Genomic DNA, 16,556 nt, shown 5'->3' on the forward strand with positions numbered 1-16,556 from the left:
TGGATACTTAAGGAAGAACAAACAATGCATCATTTATGTATGCACACGCATTATGTTTACCGATCAAGACTAAAAATCTTTATAACATGTATACATGCCAGGCACTCTCAAAATCAGTGGAAAAACATATATATCTATTGACCTAACTGGCTGCATTATAATGAACATTGTTCTGAAATGAAATGCATGATTCTAAATAAACAAATATATGTACATATGAAAGCTGATTGGCAAATCATGATTTGTGCATAAAACAAATATTTTACAAAAAAATTATTTAACATTTGTTTTTATTTTTTTCACTTTGTTACACACAATCAAACATTTTGCAAAAAATGCCCATTATGCATGAATTGCATTGTTTTACTCTTTTCCATTTGCCCACTTTCAATGTTAAACCATAAAAAAAAATCATTAATAATAATAATTATAGTAATAAAGTAAAATATAGCTGCAAGCAGCGATGGCGGGCTCAAGCCGTCAGTGCAACGCCACCCCGGTGGCATCGGGAAAACTGTGTCCAGCGGGCATAAGCATTTACAGTAACCCTCTGGCAATCAAATTTTAAGGGATATGGCAGTTAAAGGGTTAATCCGACCCATCTACACTTTGAAATCACATACACAGAACAATATATATAACTTTAGTAACACTTTATTTTAATATATATAAAAAATGTATAAGTTGTGCATCGTAGCTGACACCTAAATGAACACATTACAATTGGTTTATGACTGCAAGTCTTTCTCCTCAAATGCTATTGAGCTTCAAATTTGCTTTTGAGCCCATGTGAAAAAGTTGCATAATTTACATATGACTTACAGTTTGTTTTAATAAATATCAAACATTCAATTTAATGGTGCATTATAGCTGTCACCTAGATGAACAATTACAGTTGTTTTTATGACTGTAAGTCATTCTCTTCAAATGCTACTGACGTTAGAAAAGTGTATAACAATATCACATGTAACTTTAGAGACGGTCCCTAAATTTGAGACTCTCGAATGTCCAATGTCAAGCCAACTTTATGCCTGTTTTTGTTTTGTTTTTTACTTTATTTTTCTTTTCTCTGTGCCGGATTGCTGATGTCTTTTACCCGGGCATAGATGTCCATCCATCAATTACGAACATTCATCCGCAAATGTCCGAGCGGTCGCGAGCGCGGATGGGAGAATGGCGCATGTTTTATTTTTTTTGAGCTACTGGGATGGTGCCCCCTCTGGGAGTTGGTGCCCTACGAAGACTGCGTATTCTGCATATAGGGAGCGGCGGTACTATCTGGAAGATATATTCCTCAAACCGTCGTACAAGAGGAGGTGATGCTAGTACTTCAAGCATCTCTCAAAACCTATCTGTTCATAAAGCCTATATATAAAGTCTTAATATAGTATTCCACAATATGTTGTGCTATTCTAATATTATTGTGTTTTTTTATTGACATTGTTATTTGCTGTTATTTTTTGTTTTAATATTGTTACTGTTGTTACTTGTTGTACGGTGACCTTGAGTGGTTTGAAAGGCGCCTTAAATTAAATGCATTATTATTATTATTATTATTATTATTATTATTATTATTATTATTATTATTAGCTGTACACTTGATAAAAAAAATTAAATATAAATTTATGCAATTGTATATATATGTATATATAGTGTACAGTTTTCTTTTATTGCATCTTGAAATAAATGTTTCTGAGTTCTGTGTTTGTTTATTTTTTTTATTTTTTTATTTTTTTTAGGAAGATTACAGCCTTTAATCTCCTCAAAATAAATGTGCATATAAACCATGAACAATTTAATTATAGCTGTATTTATAAAATGCTTACTAATGACTATTAATTTTGGGAGAAGGCTATATAAAGCAGCAACAGTTGATGTTGAGGCCTAAGATATTTCTTAAGCTGTAATGATGAAAAAACAACAACAACACAAAATTGCTTTTTTTTCTGCTGGTGATTAAAGAGATGATTAAGTCTCCCTCCCTCTCTCTCTTTCTCTCTCTCTCTGACACCAAGCCCATCCCCTCTCCCACACATTCACACAAACTCAGCACACACACTTAACACACACACACTTAACACACAAACACACACACACACACACATTACCCACAGTGACAGAGGGACAGAGTGACATCAGATGTATGGTAGTTTTTTAATTTTCTATCATCCATATAGTGTTGTATAGTCATGAAACTATGCATATTTCCTCAGCATGACTTCTATGTGTACATTTTGTTGAAGTGTTTAGAAGCTGCACTTAAAAAAATAAAAGACATTTACTTGTTCCTTTTTTACTGTTATTTCAAAAAATCACCATGACAAAACCATTCAAGCTATCCAAAATTCATTCGCACCTGTTCTGTAAGATAAATTCTTTAAACAGTGGTAAAAGAGGATGTGGTGCTGATCCTTCAAGAGTCACTCCAAACTTATCTGTCCATAAAGCCTATAAAGAATTATTCTTAATATACAGTATTTCACAATACTTCAGCATATTATTCTAATTAAGTGAGGGTCATTTTATCAGTAAAATACATATTATTTTTCTTTGAAAGATTTCTATAAATGATTTAAATCATACTTGTTTCTACAATAATTATTTAAAAGTAATCATATAGCGCCATCTGGTGGCCATTATTGGTACTAAGAATTGCAAGCTTGATTTATATGTTATGATAGTTTTAATTTTAAGCTGGCTCTTGAAAATGATAAAGCTATGAAACTTACTGTGCTTCTTTCAAATGATGACTTCTACGTATATAAAAAATTATGAAGAGTTGGAATAAAGAATGTTAAAGATATAGTAAAATAACTATTGTATTTTTTTATGTTACTTTAATAAATCGGTATGGCCACACCATTTAAGGTATCCTAAACCCATTCGCAATTTAACATCTTCAGTATATTGGCATCATGTTGAAAAAGTTTGGTGTGAACTACTTGTGTCTTCTTGGAGGAGTATGATTCATTTACAGGCTGATTTGATCATAAATCCACAATAAAATTTACAGCATTTACAGTAACCCTCTGACAATCAGTTTTAAGGGATGCGGCAGTTAAAGGGTTAATCCGACCAATCTAGACTTTGAAATCACATACACAGAACAATATATATAACTTTAGTAACACTTTATTTTAATATTTATAAAAAATGTATAAGGTGTGCATTGTAGCTTACACCTATATGAACACATTACAATTGCTTTGTGACTGCAAGTCTTTCTTCTCAAATGCTATTGAGCTTCAAATTTGCATTTGAGCCCATGTGAAACAGTTGCATAATTTACATATGACTTACAGTTTGTTGTAATAAATATCAAACATTCAATTTAATTGTGCATTATAGCTGTCACCTAGATGAACAATTACAGTTGTTTTTATGACTGTAAGTCATTCTCTTCAAATGCTACTGACGTTAGAAATGTGTATAACAATATCACATGTAACTTTAGAGACCGGCCCTAAATTTGAGACTCTAGAAAGTCCAATGTCAAGACAACTTTATGCCTGTTTTATTTTCTTTAATTTTCTTTTCTCTGTGCCGGATTGCTGATGTCCTATACCCAGGCATAGATGTCCATCCATCAATTACGAACATTCAGCCGCAAACATGAGGTGTGAGCGGTCGCGAGCGCGGATGGGAGAATGGCGCATGTTTATTTTTTTTTTGAGCAACTGGGATGGTGCCCCCTCTGGGAGTTGGTGCCCTACGAAGACTGCATTCTATGTTATACTGCATAATGTTAACAAATTAGACATTATTTTACAGTGTTACCAAATCCTTAAATAATGTATTAGTGTTTTGTAATTATTTTAATGACCTATAAGCATTTGTGAAATAGTTTTGCTTGCATTGCAGCTTTATCTGTCAGTTGAAGAGTTTTACTGTTACATCCATGAGATTAATAAATGTCATGTCACGTCACAGGTTGTCATAGGTCAGTATCAAATGAGTTTGAAATTATTATTTGCAGCACAAATTAGGGTTCTTAGGATGTTTTTAAATCCCTAAAACTGTCAGAAAAGGATAAGGCCTAAGAGATTTCTTAACCTGTAATGAAAGGAAAAAACACCACCATTAGCAACAACAAAAACAATAACAATTTAAAATACAGATTTTTTTTTTCTGATTATTAAAGGGATGATTAGGTCTCTCTCTCTCTCTCTCTCTCTCTGCCAGACAGCCCCTCCCTACAGTCCACACACACTGTCACAGTCACCAACCCCCTCACACTCCCCCTCCCTCTCCCCCTCCCTTCCCTCACACAGACAGGGTGGCCAGAGTGAGATCATGTCAGTTGAGAAGTCTGACAGTTTTTTAATTTTCTTTTATCCATACAGTGTTGTAAAGTCGTGAAACTATGCATATTTCCTCAGAATGATTTGATCTTTGTATAAAAAAATGCTTTGAAGTGTTTGGAAGCTGCAATTTAAACATACAAGACAATCAATGTTTCCCTTTTTACTGTCATTTCAAAAATTCACCACGACAAAACCGTTCAAGCTAACCAAAATCCGTTCGCAATTTAAGTTCCTCAATGGTTTTTCTTCATGTAGACAAAGTTTGGTGTGTATAGTGTACTTCCCCTGTGAGGAGTATGCATTAAATCAGAGCTCAATTTAAATATTCAAATCAAAATAGCCGACTTCCTGTTGGTTGTAGCTGATGACTGTGAATTAGAAAGTTGTCCGTCTTGAAAAGAACAATTTATGTACCAAGTTTGGTGTCTGTAGCTAAAACTAACCCCCCCACTTTTGACAAAAGGTGGCGCTATAGAGTGCCTCCTTCACGCCCTTTTAAAAGCTTTTGCCATTGTCTAGTTATCACTAATACTGATATGTGTTTTGAGTTTTATGTAAATCTGAGCTTGTTGTCTGCCTCAAACTCACCATAACAGAACATTCAAGTTTGACACGTTGCCATGGCAACACTATATCAGATATCAATATCCCCACAACAGATTTACATCGGCCGTGTTTTGTCATTATTCTGATGAAGTTTTAAGTAAATAGAGTAAAAATAAGATGCTGAATTCAAAGCATTTGGAAAATGACACACTTCCTGCTGCCAGTTGGTGGCGCTATAATGTTGACTCTTAATAGTCACATATATACGATCAGTATCATACAACGAACAAACCAATGAAGTTTGATCAAATTCAGGAAATGTATGTGGATGTTATTAGACATTTCCTGTTTCTCATTTCTCGCCATAATTTCAACGCCTCGCCACGGGCAAACCGTTCGAGATATCAAAAATCCCCTCGCAATTTTCCATCCCCAATGTCTTGAGATCATGTTGACCGAGTTTGGTGGCAATCAAGTAAAAGACCTATGACAAGTATATCAAATTCCAGAGCATGCTTTTTATAAACAGCCCTAAATAGCTGACTTCCTGTTGGGCGGAGCCTATGACATAGAGTGCGAAAGTTGTTCGGCTCAATGAGATCTATAAGTGTACTGAGTTTCATATAAATACATGAAAGTGTGTGTGAGCTATGGTTCAAGATTTCTGACTGTGTTCCAGGGGGCGCTGTAGAGCCCCTGTGCCACGCCCTGGTCCCAGTCTCTGTGGCGTCCTGATGGCCGCAGATTCCAATGTGTGTGCCAATTTTCAAGAGTTTTTGAGCATGTTAAGGCCTCCAAAACCCCCCGGAAGGTTTAATAAAAAATAAAAAAAATAATAATAAGAAGAAGAAATATAGCTGCAAGCAGCGATGGCGGGCTCAAGCCACCAATGCCATCACCACCCCGGTGGCATCAGGTAAACTGTGCCCAGCGGGCACATGCATTCACAATATCCCTCTGGCAGTGAGGTTTTAAAGGATAGAGGGGAGCGTAGAGGGGAGCGTGCATTTGCAGTGGCTGGGCCACGACTCTGGAATACCCTGCCTTTAGAGATCAGACTGGCCCCTTCCTTGTCTATTTTTAAATCTTTGCTAAAAACTTTTTTATTTTCCTTAGTGTACTGACTACTGTGTTATGCTACATTTTGAAATGGGTGGTTTTAAATTTTTTGTCTGGTCTATTTTTATGTATGTGTAATATTCTTGCTCTTATGTTAAAGCACTTTGGTCAGCCAAGAGGCTGTTGTAAATGCGCTATACAAATAAATTGAACTTGAACTTGAACTTGAACTTGATATGGCAGTTAAAGGGTTAATCCGAATCATCTAGACTTTAAAATCACATTCACAGAACAATATATATATATATATATATATATATATATATATAACTTTAGTAACACTTTACAATAAGATTTCATTTATAAACATTATGTTAACATGAACAATATTTATATAGCATTCATTCATGTCAGTTAATATTCCAAACTTAAACATTAAAACATTGTTTTATTGTGATTTTTTTCCAAGCACATTTTACCAATTCCAAACCATATCAATCTTAATAACTACCATTATTTTTTATTTAATCATTTATGAGTGCTATACAATAGTCCAGGAAAGCTGGAAGAGAAAAACAGGTCAAGAAGAACTGACAAAAGAATTGCAAAAGAATTAGGAATTAATGTGAAGATTAATTTTTAGTCAATTCTGCAAGACAGACTTTCAGGAAAGGAGGTGGAATAAAAATGAGCTCCTAAATCTTAATCCCGGATTCTGGAAGATATATTCCTCAAACCATCAAACAAGAGGAGGTGGTGCTGGTCCTTCACGAGTCAGTCTAATCTGTTCATTAAGCCTATATATAAAGTCTTAATATATAGTATTTCACAATACTTCATGGTATTCTAATTAAATATTTTTTTGGAATCTTAGATCTCTCAGAACCTGACACATTGTAATTCTGAGACTCCAGGAAAGTGGCAGTTCTGTAAAATGTTGGCGCTGGAGACTAAATGCTCACTGATAGTTTCACACCTAATTCACTTAAAACACACACAAACACACACACACAGTGACAGAGGGACAGAGTGACATCAGATGTATGTTTTTTAATTTTCTGTCATCCATATAATGTTGTATAGTCATGAAACTATGCATATTTCCTCAGAATGACTTGTCTTCTATGTGTACATTTTTTTGAAGTGTTTAGAAGCTGCACTTTTTTTTACTGGTTCCTTTTTTACTATTATTTCAAAAAATCACCACGACAAAACCATTCAAGCTATCCAAAATTCATTCACACCTGTTCTGTAAGATTAATTCTTTAAACAGTGGTAAAAGAGGATGTGGTGCTGAACCTTCAAGAGTCACTTAAAACGTATCTGTCCATAAAGCCTATTAAGAATTATTCTTAATATACAGTTCACAATACTTCAGCTTGTTATTCTAATTAAGTGAGGGTATTTATCAGTAAAATTCCTAAAATACATATTATTTTATTTGAAAGATTTCTATAAATTATTTAAATCATACTCGTTTCTCCAATAATTATTTAAAAGTAATCCTATAGCTCCATCTGGTGGCCATTATAGGTACTAAGAATTGCAAGCTTGATTTATAAGTTATGATAGTTTTAATTTTATGCTGGCTCTTGAAAATGATAAAGCTATGAAACTTACTGTGCTTCCTTCAAATGAGGACTTCTACTTATATAAAAAATTATGAAGAGTTAGAATGAAAAATTTTAAAGATATAGTAAAATAACTATTGTATTATTTATGTTACTTTAATAAATCTCTATGGCAACACCATTTAAGCTATCCTAAACCCATTCACAATTTAACATCTCAGTATATTGGCATCATGTTGAAAAAGGAGTATGGAGTAGTATGAGGAGGAGTATGAATTCATTTACAGGCTGATTTTATCATAAATCCACAATAAAATTTCTGAGTTCTGTATCAATCTGTGTTGTTGTTGTTTGTTTATTTTTATCTTTTATTTTTCATAGGAAGATAACTGACCCTTTACTCTCCTTTTTAATAAATGTGCTTATAAACCAAGGACAAGCTATTTATAGCTGTATTTATAAACTGCTTACTACTGACTATTAATATTGGGACAAGGCTTTATAAAGCATGAACTGACTATTTACTAATGAGTGCAGTCAGGGGCGTCGCTAGGCCCTAAACTTATGCCCAGCCCCCCTAAAAATTATTTGATTAATTAATTAGTGATCGCTTCAGTCCCCTTTAAAATCTCATTTGAGACGGTGGCAAGCTGCATCAAGTTCCGGCTCCTCCCCTGATCTGAGTCTGCACGGATTCAGCGCGTTTTTCAATCCACAGGGGCGCCGAGCAGAGCGAACATCAGAGAGTACAAGGTGTGTGTGTGTGTGTGTGTGTGTGTGTGTGTGTGTGTGCGTGTGCGCGTGTGTGTGTGCGTGCGTGTGTGCGTGTGGTGTGTGTGTTCTCGCATCCAATACCAGTACGTCTTCGCTGCGTTCACTTTCAGCCTTTATCACAGTGTGACAGATTTTTTTTTTCTTCCAACAAAAAATGAAGCGATTAACACCCATGAAAACATACTTTAGAAAACGATCATGATTTATTTTAATTTACTTTTTGAAATTGAAAACATATTATTGTGTATTTCGGCATTACATTATGCAGCCATGCAAAATAAATTATTAATGACACACATCATTGTCTGAAAGTACTAAATGGCACAGAGAGAGAAACATCATGTGGAGTTATTTTGTTTTCTATTATTAAACATAATTTTGTATTAAGTAATAATTAATCATTAGTGTATCATGATACATATATTAGAGTAAGAGTAGGCTAAAGGGATCTGTGATTTTTTTTTTTTTAAGTAATTGATTTATAGAAGTGGCAAATTGATAATGATGTTATTTTTAATAAATATAAATAAATATAGAACAGATTAAACATATTGCCAATAGACAATTACATTAATACATGTTTTGTCTATATTCTTAATGAATATTAGCTGGTTAGTTAAATGATTTGAAATGAAATAAATGTTCAGGGGCTGACTTGATGTATAACCAACCGTATTGTTGATTATAAAGGCTAAAAAGCTAAAAAATTAATAATAATAATAATAATAAAAAAAATAAAATATAATAATTTATATTTCATTGTAGATGGATATACAACATTTTTTTTGTCGTGCGGGAGTAGGTCTGCAAATGAGCAACAGTCAGGTGAGAATAGAACAGACAGCCTCACACACACACACACAATACCACTGTGTTCCCAAGATTCATTGCAGTCATTGAACCCTTATGTTGTTTTAATTTTCTGCCAATTTCCACGTACATTTCATAAGAAAAAGCAGTGGTATCATCAAAGGATAAACATGAATGTCCTAATACTGAATCAGGAAGTCTTTATTGTAAAAAAATTAAAAAAATCTACATTCCCTATTCAAAATTTTCCAGTGACTGGTCACATGTAAAAAACTGTATTAGTTTTTTTTTACAGTGTTATATATGGCTCAGTCAGTACTCCTACTCCCATATATGAAATACAGGGAATACAATGGAATAGTGGATTGCAATAAGGTTAGTAGTATACAACCCTACCCTAATAGTAAAATAATATTTTTTAATCATACCCTTATTGGGGGCTGAGCCCCCCTAAAATCAAAATCTTAGAATCGCCCCTGAGTGCAGTTATTATAAAGTGTTATCAATGAATTTGCTAATGTTAACAAATTAGACATTATTTTACAGTGTTATCAAATCCTTAAATGACTCATAAGCATTTGTGAAAGTTCTGCTTGCATTACAGCTTAGTATTGATCTGTGAGCTGAACAGATTTACTGTTACATCTATGAGATTATGTAAATTCAAATAAATATAATGTCACAGGATGTCATAGGTCAGTATCAAATGAGTTTGAAATTATTATTTGCAGCACAAATAAGTTTTTTTTAGGATTTTTAAAAAACCCTAAAACTGTCAGAAAAAGGTTAAGGCCTAAGCTATTTCTATGTGAGTGGCTAAATTTATTTTTGTTTTTATAATTGTAATACACAAACTATGAAATTATACAAAATGTATAAAAAGGTAAATAAATAAATACGCACACATTAAAAAAGCAGCCAAGTCGAATGAGTTTCCTTTTTTATATAGATTAAAATTGAAGACAGAAGCAAGTGGTAAATGTGGTCACTTTAATATTCAAATCCAGTAGATCCAGTTTATGTTCACGTGGCTGTTTTCGTTTATATTCGCCAAGCTATTATGTATTTTGAAATAATCTTGTCCGTTATGTGTTCGTTCGTACGACGAAAGACAGAAACCTGCAGCTCAAGAGAAATGTTATTCTGCCAGTCGCGCTTTCAAATAGTCTTGCACACTTAAACGGGTCACAAACACCTGCATTTAGCTCTTGTAGTGTTACAATGGGTTTATTGTGTGCATTTGTGGTAATATTTTATTTAAAAAAGCTCTTAAACAAGAATAAATTCGTTTGTTTTGAGCTCGACACTGTACGCGCTGATCGGAGGCGGTGGTTTCAGATAGGCAGCCACAAATATTTCATTTTCACACAAACAGTTCAAAAACATCTGAATTTAGCTCTTGGTGTGTTCTAATTGGTTGATTGTGTGATATCGCTGTAATAATTTATTTTTAAAAGATTTAAAACAGGAATAAATTAGTTTTTTCTGAGCTCTTTACTCCAGACGCTTGTGATCACAGCGGTGATTCATCTCTCCTATTTCTCACGTATCTCTGGCCAGAAATAATTTATCCATGAGCCCTGAACCGGTAATAATCAGATATGTTGGTTTAGCTTGACAGTGTGAATTAAATCTAAGTATTTGTTTGTATTTTTAACCGATTTAAAAGTGAAAGTAAAAGTCCGGGAATTGAACCTGTAGGGGCGCAATTTCTCTCAGACAATGGAAGTCTGAAGCACATATACTCAAACAGAGGGACAGAGTGAGATGAGATGTCTGACAGTTTTTTTTAATTTTCTGTTATCCATACAGTGTTGTAAAGTCGTGAAACTATGCATATTTCCTCAGAATGACTTTTTCATCTGTATGAAAAAATTCTTTGACGTGTTTGGAAGCTGCAATTTAAAAATACAATAATGATTCCCTTTGTAAGGTCATTTAAAAAAATCACCACGGCAAAACCATTCAAGCTATCCAAAATCCATTCACAATTTAAGTTCCTATCAGAAATACTGATGTGTGTTCAGAGTTTTGTGAAATTCTAAGTATGTTATTTGCCTCAAAATCACCTGAGAAGTATTCCAGTTTGACATGTTGCCACGGCAACAATTTTTTAGATATCAATATCCCCCTTGCAGATTTATATCAGCTGTGTTTTAACATTATTCTGATGAAGTTTGAAGCAAATCGAGTAATAATAAGATGCTGAATTCAAATCATTTTGAAAATGACACACTTCCTTCTGCCAGTTGGTGGCGCTATAACTTTGACTCCTAATAGTCACATATATGCGATCGACATCATACAACGAATAATCTGATGAAGTTTGATTAAAATCAGGAAATGTATGTGGATGGTATTAGACACTTCCTGTTTCTAATTTCTCGCCATAATTTCAACGCCTCGCCACGAGCAAACCGTTCGAGATATCAAAAATCCCCTGGCAATTTTTCATCCTCAGTGTCTTGAGATCATGTTGACCGAGTTTGGCGGCAATCGAGAAAAAAACCTATGACAAGTATTTCAAATTCCAGAGCATGCGCTTTTTACATAACTCTAAATAGCTGACTTCCTGTTGGGTGGAGCCTATGACATGCAATACGAAAGTTGTTCGGCACGATGAGATCTATATGTGTACTGAGTTTCATATGAATATGTGCAAGTATGTGTGAGCTATACATCAACATTTCTGACTGTGTTCCAGGGGGCGCCGTAGAGCCCCTGTGCCACGCCCGGGTCCCAGCCTCTGCAGGCTCCTAAAGGCCACAGATTCCAAAGTGTGCGCAAATTTTCAAGAGTTTTTGAGTATGTTAAGGACCCCAAAAGCCCCCACAACTTTGACGAAAAATTTGAATACTAAACCCTAAATAGCCAACTTCCTGTTGGGCGGAGCCCATGATATGCAATACAAAAGTTGTTTGGATTGATGAGATTTATATGTGTACCGAGTTTCATACGTCTACGAGCAAGAATGTATGATATATGGCCCTCCATATTCCAGGGGGCGCTGTAGAGCCCCTGTGCCACGCCCGTGTATCAGTCTCTGCCCGGCCCTAATGGCCGCAGGTTCCAATCTGTGTGCCAATTTTCAAGACTTTTTAAGCACGTTAAGGGCCCCAAAAGCCCCCGAGACGTTGGAAAAAAATAATAATAATAATAAATATAGCTGCAAGCAGCGATGGCGGGCTCAAGCCGTCAGTGCAACACCACCCCGGTGGCATCGGGAAAACTGTGCCCAGCGGGCATAAGCATTTACAGTAACCCTCTGGCAATCAAATTTTAAGGGATATGGCAGTTAAAGGGTTAATCCAACCCGTCTAGACTTTGAAATCACATACACAGAACAATATATATATATAACTTTAGTAACACTTTATTTTAATATATATAAAAAATGTATAAGTTGTGCATCGTAGCTGACACCTAAATGAACACATTACAATTGGTTTATGACTTCAAGTCTTTTTCCTCAAATGCTATTGAGCTTCAAATTTGCTTTTGAGCCCATGTGAAAAAGTAGCATAATGTACATATGACTTACAGTTTGTTTTAATAAATATCAAACATTTAATTTAATGGTGCATTATAGCTGTCACCTAGATGAACAATTACAGTTGTTTTTATGACTGTAAGTCATTCTCTTCAAATGCTACTGACGTTAGAAAAGTGTATAACAATATCACATGTAACTTTAGAGACGGTCCCTAAATTTGAGACTCTCGAATGTCCAATGTCAAGCCAACTTTATGCCTGTTTTTGTTTTGTTTTTTACTTTATTTTTCTTTTCTCTGTGCCGGATTGCTGATGTCTTTTACCCTGGCATAGATGTCCATCCATCAATTACGAACATTCATCCGCAAATGTCCGAGCGGTCGCGAGCGCGGATGGGAGAATGGCGCATGTTTTATTTTTTTTGAGCTACTGGGATGGTGCCCCTTCTGGGAGTTGGTGCCCTACGAAGACTGCGTATTCTGCATATAGGGAGCGGCGGTACTATCTGGAAGATATATTCCTCAAACCGTTGTACAAGAGGAGGTGATGCTAGTACTTCAAGAATCTCTCAAAACTTATCTGTTCATAAAGCCTATATATAAAGTCTTAATATAGTATTCCACAATATGTTGTGCTATTCTAATATTATTGTGGTTTTTTATTGACATTGTTATTTGCTGTTATTTTTTGTTTTAATATTGTTACTGTTGTTACTTGTTGTACGGTGACCTTGAGTGGTTTGAAAGGCGCCTTAAATAAAATGCATTATTATTATTGTTATTATTATTATTATTATTATTAGCTGTACACTTGATAAAAAAAATTAAATATAAACTTATTCAATTGTGTATATATATATATATATATATATATATATATATATATATATATATATATATATATATATATATATATATATATAGTGTACAGTTTTCTTTTATTGCATCTTGAAATAAATGTTTCTGAGTTCTGTGTTTGTTTATTTATTTATTTTTTATTTTTTTTATTTTTTTAGGAAGATTACAGCCTTTAATCTCCTCAAAATTAATGTGCATATAAACTATGAACAATTTAATTATAGCTGTATTTATAAAATGCTTACTAATGACTATTAATTTTGGGAGTAGGCTAGCAACAGTTGATGTTGAGGCCTAAGATATTTCTTAAGCTGTAATGATGAAAAAACAACAACAACACCAAATTGCTTTTTTTTTCTGCTGGTGATTAAAGAGATGATTAAGTCTCCCTCCCCCCCCCCCCTCTCTCTCTCTCTCTCTCTCTGACACCAAGCCCATCCCCTCTCCCACACATTCACACAAACTCAGCACACACACTTAACACACACACACTTAACACACAAACACACACACATTACCCAGAGGGACAATGACATCAGATGTATGGTAGTTTTTTAATTTTCTATCATCCATATAGTGTTGTATAGTCATGAAACTATGCATATTTCCTCAGCATGACTTGTCTTCTATGTGTACATTTTGTTGAAGTGTTTAGAAGCTGCACTTAAAAAAATAAAATACATTTACTGGTTCCTTTTTTACTGTTATTTCAAAAAATCACCACGACAAAACCATTCAAGCTATCCAAAATTCATTCGCACCTGTTCTGTAAGATAAATTCTTTAAACAGTGGTAAAAGAGGATGTGGTGCTGATCCTTCAAGAGTCACTCCAAACTTATCTGTCCATAAAGCCTATAAATAATTATTCTTAATACACAGTTTTCACAATACTTCAGCATATTATTCTAATTAAGTGAGGGTCATTTTATCAGTAAAATACATATTATTTTTCTTTGAAAGATTTCTATAAATGATTTAAATCATACTTGTTTCTACAATAATTATTTAAAAGTAATCCTATAGCGCCATCTGGTGGCCATTATTGGTACTAAGAATTGCAAGCTTGATTTATATGTTATGATAGTTTTAATTTTATGCTGGCTCTTGAAAATGATAAAGCTATGAAACTTACTGTGCTTCCTTCAAATGATGACTCCTACGTATATAAAAAATTATGAAGAGTTGGAATTAAATTTTTTTTAAAGATATAGTAAAATAACTATTGTATTTTGTTTATGTTACTTTAATAAATCGCTATGGCCACACCATTTAAGGTATCCTAAACCCATTCGAAATTGAACATCTTCAGTATATGGCTTCATGTTAAAACAGTAAAACAGGTGTGAACTACTTGTGTCTTCTTGGAGGAGAATGAATTCATTTACAGGCTGAGTTTATCATAAATCCACAATAACATTTCTGAGTTCTGTATCAATCTGTGTTGTTGTTTGTTTATTTTTATTTTTTTATTTTTCATAGGAAGATAACTGACCCTTTACTCTCCTTTTTAATAAATGTGCTTATAAACCAAGAACAAGCTATTTATAGCTGTATGGATTTACATTTAAAAAATTATCCTATGGCAATCATTCTAAACAGCTTGAATAAAACCTGTTAATATTTATTATAGACCACTGCAACTGTGTATAATCTAACAAAAAAGTTTATTATGAAAATAAAAGTGTGTACACCAGATAAATTGGACGATAAAGAAATTGCTAACAATAATATAATAGAGCATGTTTTAGGTTTTTAGGCGTTTAGATGCAGAAATGGACAAATCAAATGTAAAATAAAATGTAATTGATTTAATTAAATATAGATTAAGTCTTGTTAGAGCAAAATAATAAATAAATACCTACACACATTAAAAAATCAGCCAAGATTAATGAGTTTAATTTTTTATATAGATTAAAATTGAAGACAGATGCAGCTGGTATATGCGGTCACTTAATATTAAAATCCAGTAGATCCACTTCAGATTTATTTCTCAACAGTTTATGTTCACTTGGCTGTTTTCGTTTATATTAGCCAAGCTATTATGTGTTTTGAAATAATCTTGTCCGTGATGTGTTCGTTCTTACGACGAAAGGCAGAATCCTGCAGCTCGAGAGATATGTTATTCTGCCAGTCGCGCTTTCAAATAGTCTTGCGCACATAAACGGGTCACAAACACCTGTATTTAGCTCGTGTTGTGTTATAATGGGTGTATAGTGTGCATTTATGGCAATAATTTATTTTAAAAAGCTCTTAAACAAGAATAAATTCGTTTGTTTTGAACTTGTGACACTGTGCGCGCTGATCGGAGGCAGTGATTTCAGATAGGCAGCCGCAAATATTTCATTATCACACAAACAGTTCAAAAACATCTTAATTTAGCTCTTGGTGTGTTCTAATTGGTGAATTGTGTGATATCGCTGCAATACTTTATTTTTAATAGCTATAAAACAAGAATAAACTCGTTTTTTCTGAGCTCATCATTCCACACGCTCTTGCTCAGAGCGGTGATTCATCTCTCGTGTTTCTCACGTATCACTGACCACACATCCATTATTAATGAGCCCTGACCTGGTAATAATCATATATGTTGGTTTAGCTTGTCAGTGTAAATCCAATTATTATTTTGTATTTTAACCGATTTAAAAGTGAAACCAAAAGAGAGTCTCCTCCCTTTTTTAGTTTAGGATATGCACCTGTAGGGGCGCTATTTCTCTCAGACAATGGAAGTCTAAGCACACTCACTCAAACAAAGGGACAGAGTGAGATGAGATGTCTGAGAGTTTTTTAATTTTCTGTTATCCATACAGTGTTGTAAAGTCATGAAACTATGCATATTTACTCAGAATAACTTTCTTTTCTGTATGAAAAAATGTTTTGAAGTGTTTGGAATTTAAAAATGCAGGAAAATTAATAATTCCATTTTTACTGTCATTTAAAAAAATCACCACGACAAAACCATCCAAGCTATCCAAAACCCATTCACAATTTAAGTTCATCAATGTTTTTTCAACATGTAGACAAAGTTTGGTGTTTATAGTGTTACTCTCCTCTGAGCAGTATGCATTAATTCACAGCTAAATGTAAAAAACAATCCACATTCAAATCAAAATAGCCGACTTCCTGTTGGTCGTAGCTAATGACT

The 16,556-nt window shown here is 34.0% G+C and overlaps 1 protein-coding gene across 4 annotated transcripts in view; it reads right to left on the minus strand.

Annotated features, from left to right (window-relative positions):
- Positions 1-16,556, minus strand: part of LOC127957296 (protein unc-13 homolog B) — a 118,289-nt gene that overhangs the window by 24,181 nt on the left and 77,552 nt on the right. The gene's annotated exons all lie outside the window — the stretch shown is intronic.

This window comes from Carassius gibelio, chromosome B5 (genome assembly GCF_023724105.1).
Source record: "Carassius gibelio isolate Cgi1373 ecotype wild population from Czech Republic chromosome B5, carGib1.2-hapl.c, whole genome shotgun sequence".
NCBI classification, from domain to species: domain Eukaryota; kingdom Metazoa; phylum Chordata; class Actinopteri; order Cypriniformes; family Cyprinidae; genus Carassius; species Carassius gibelio.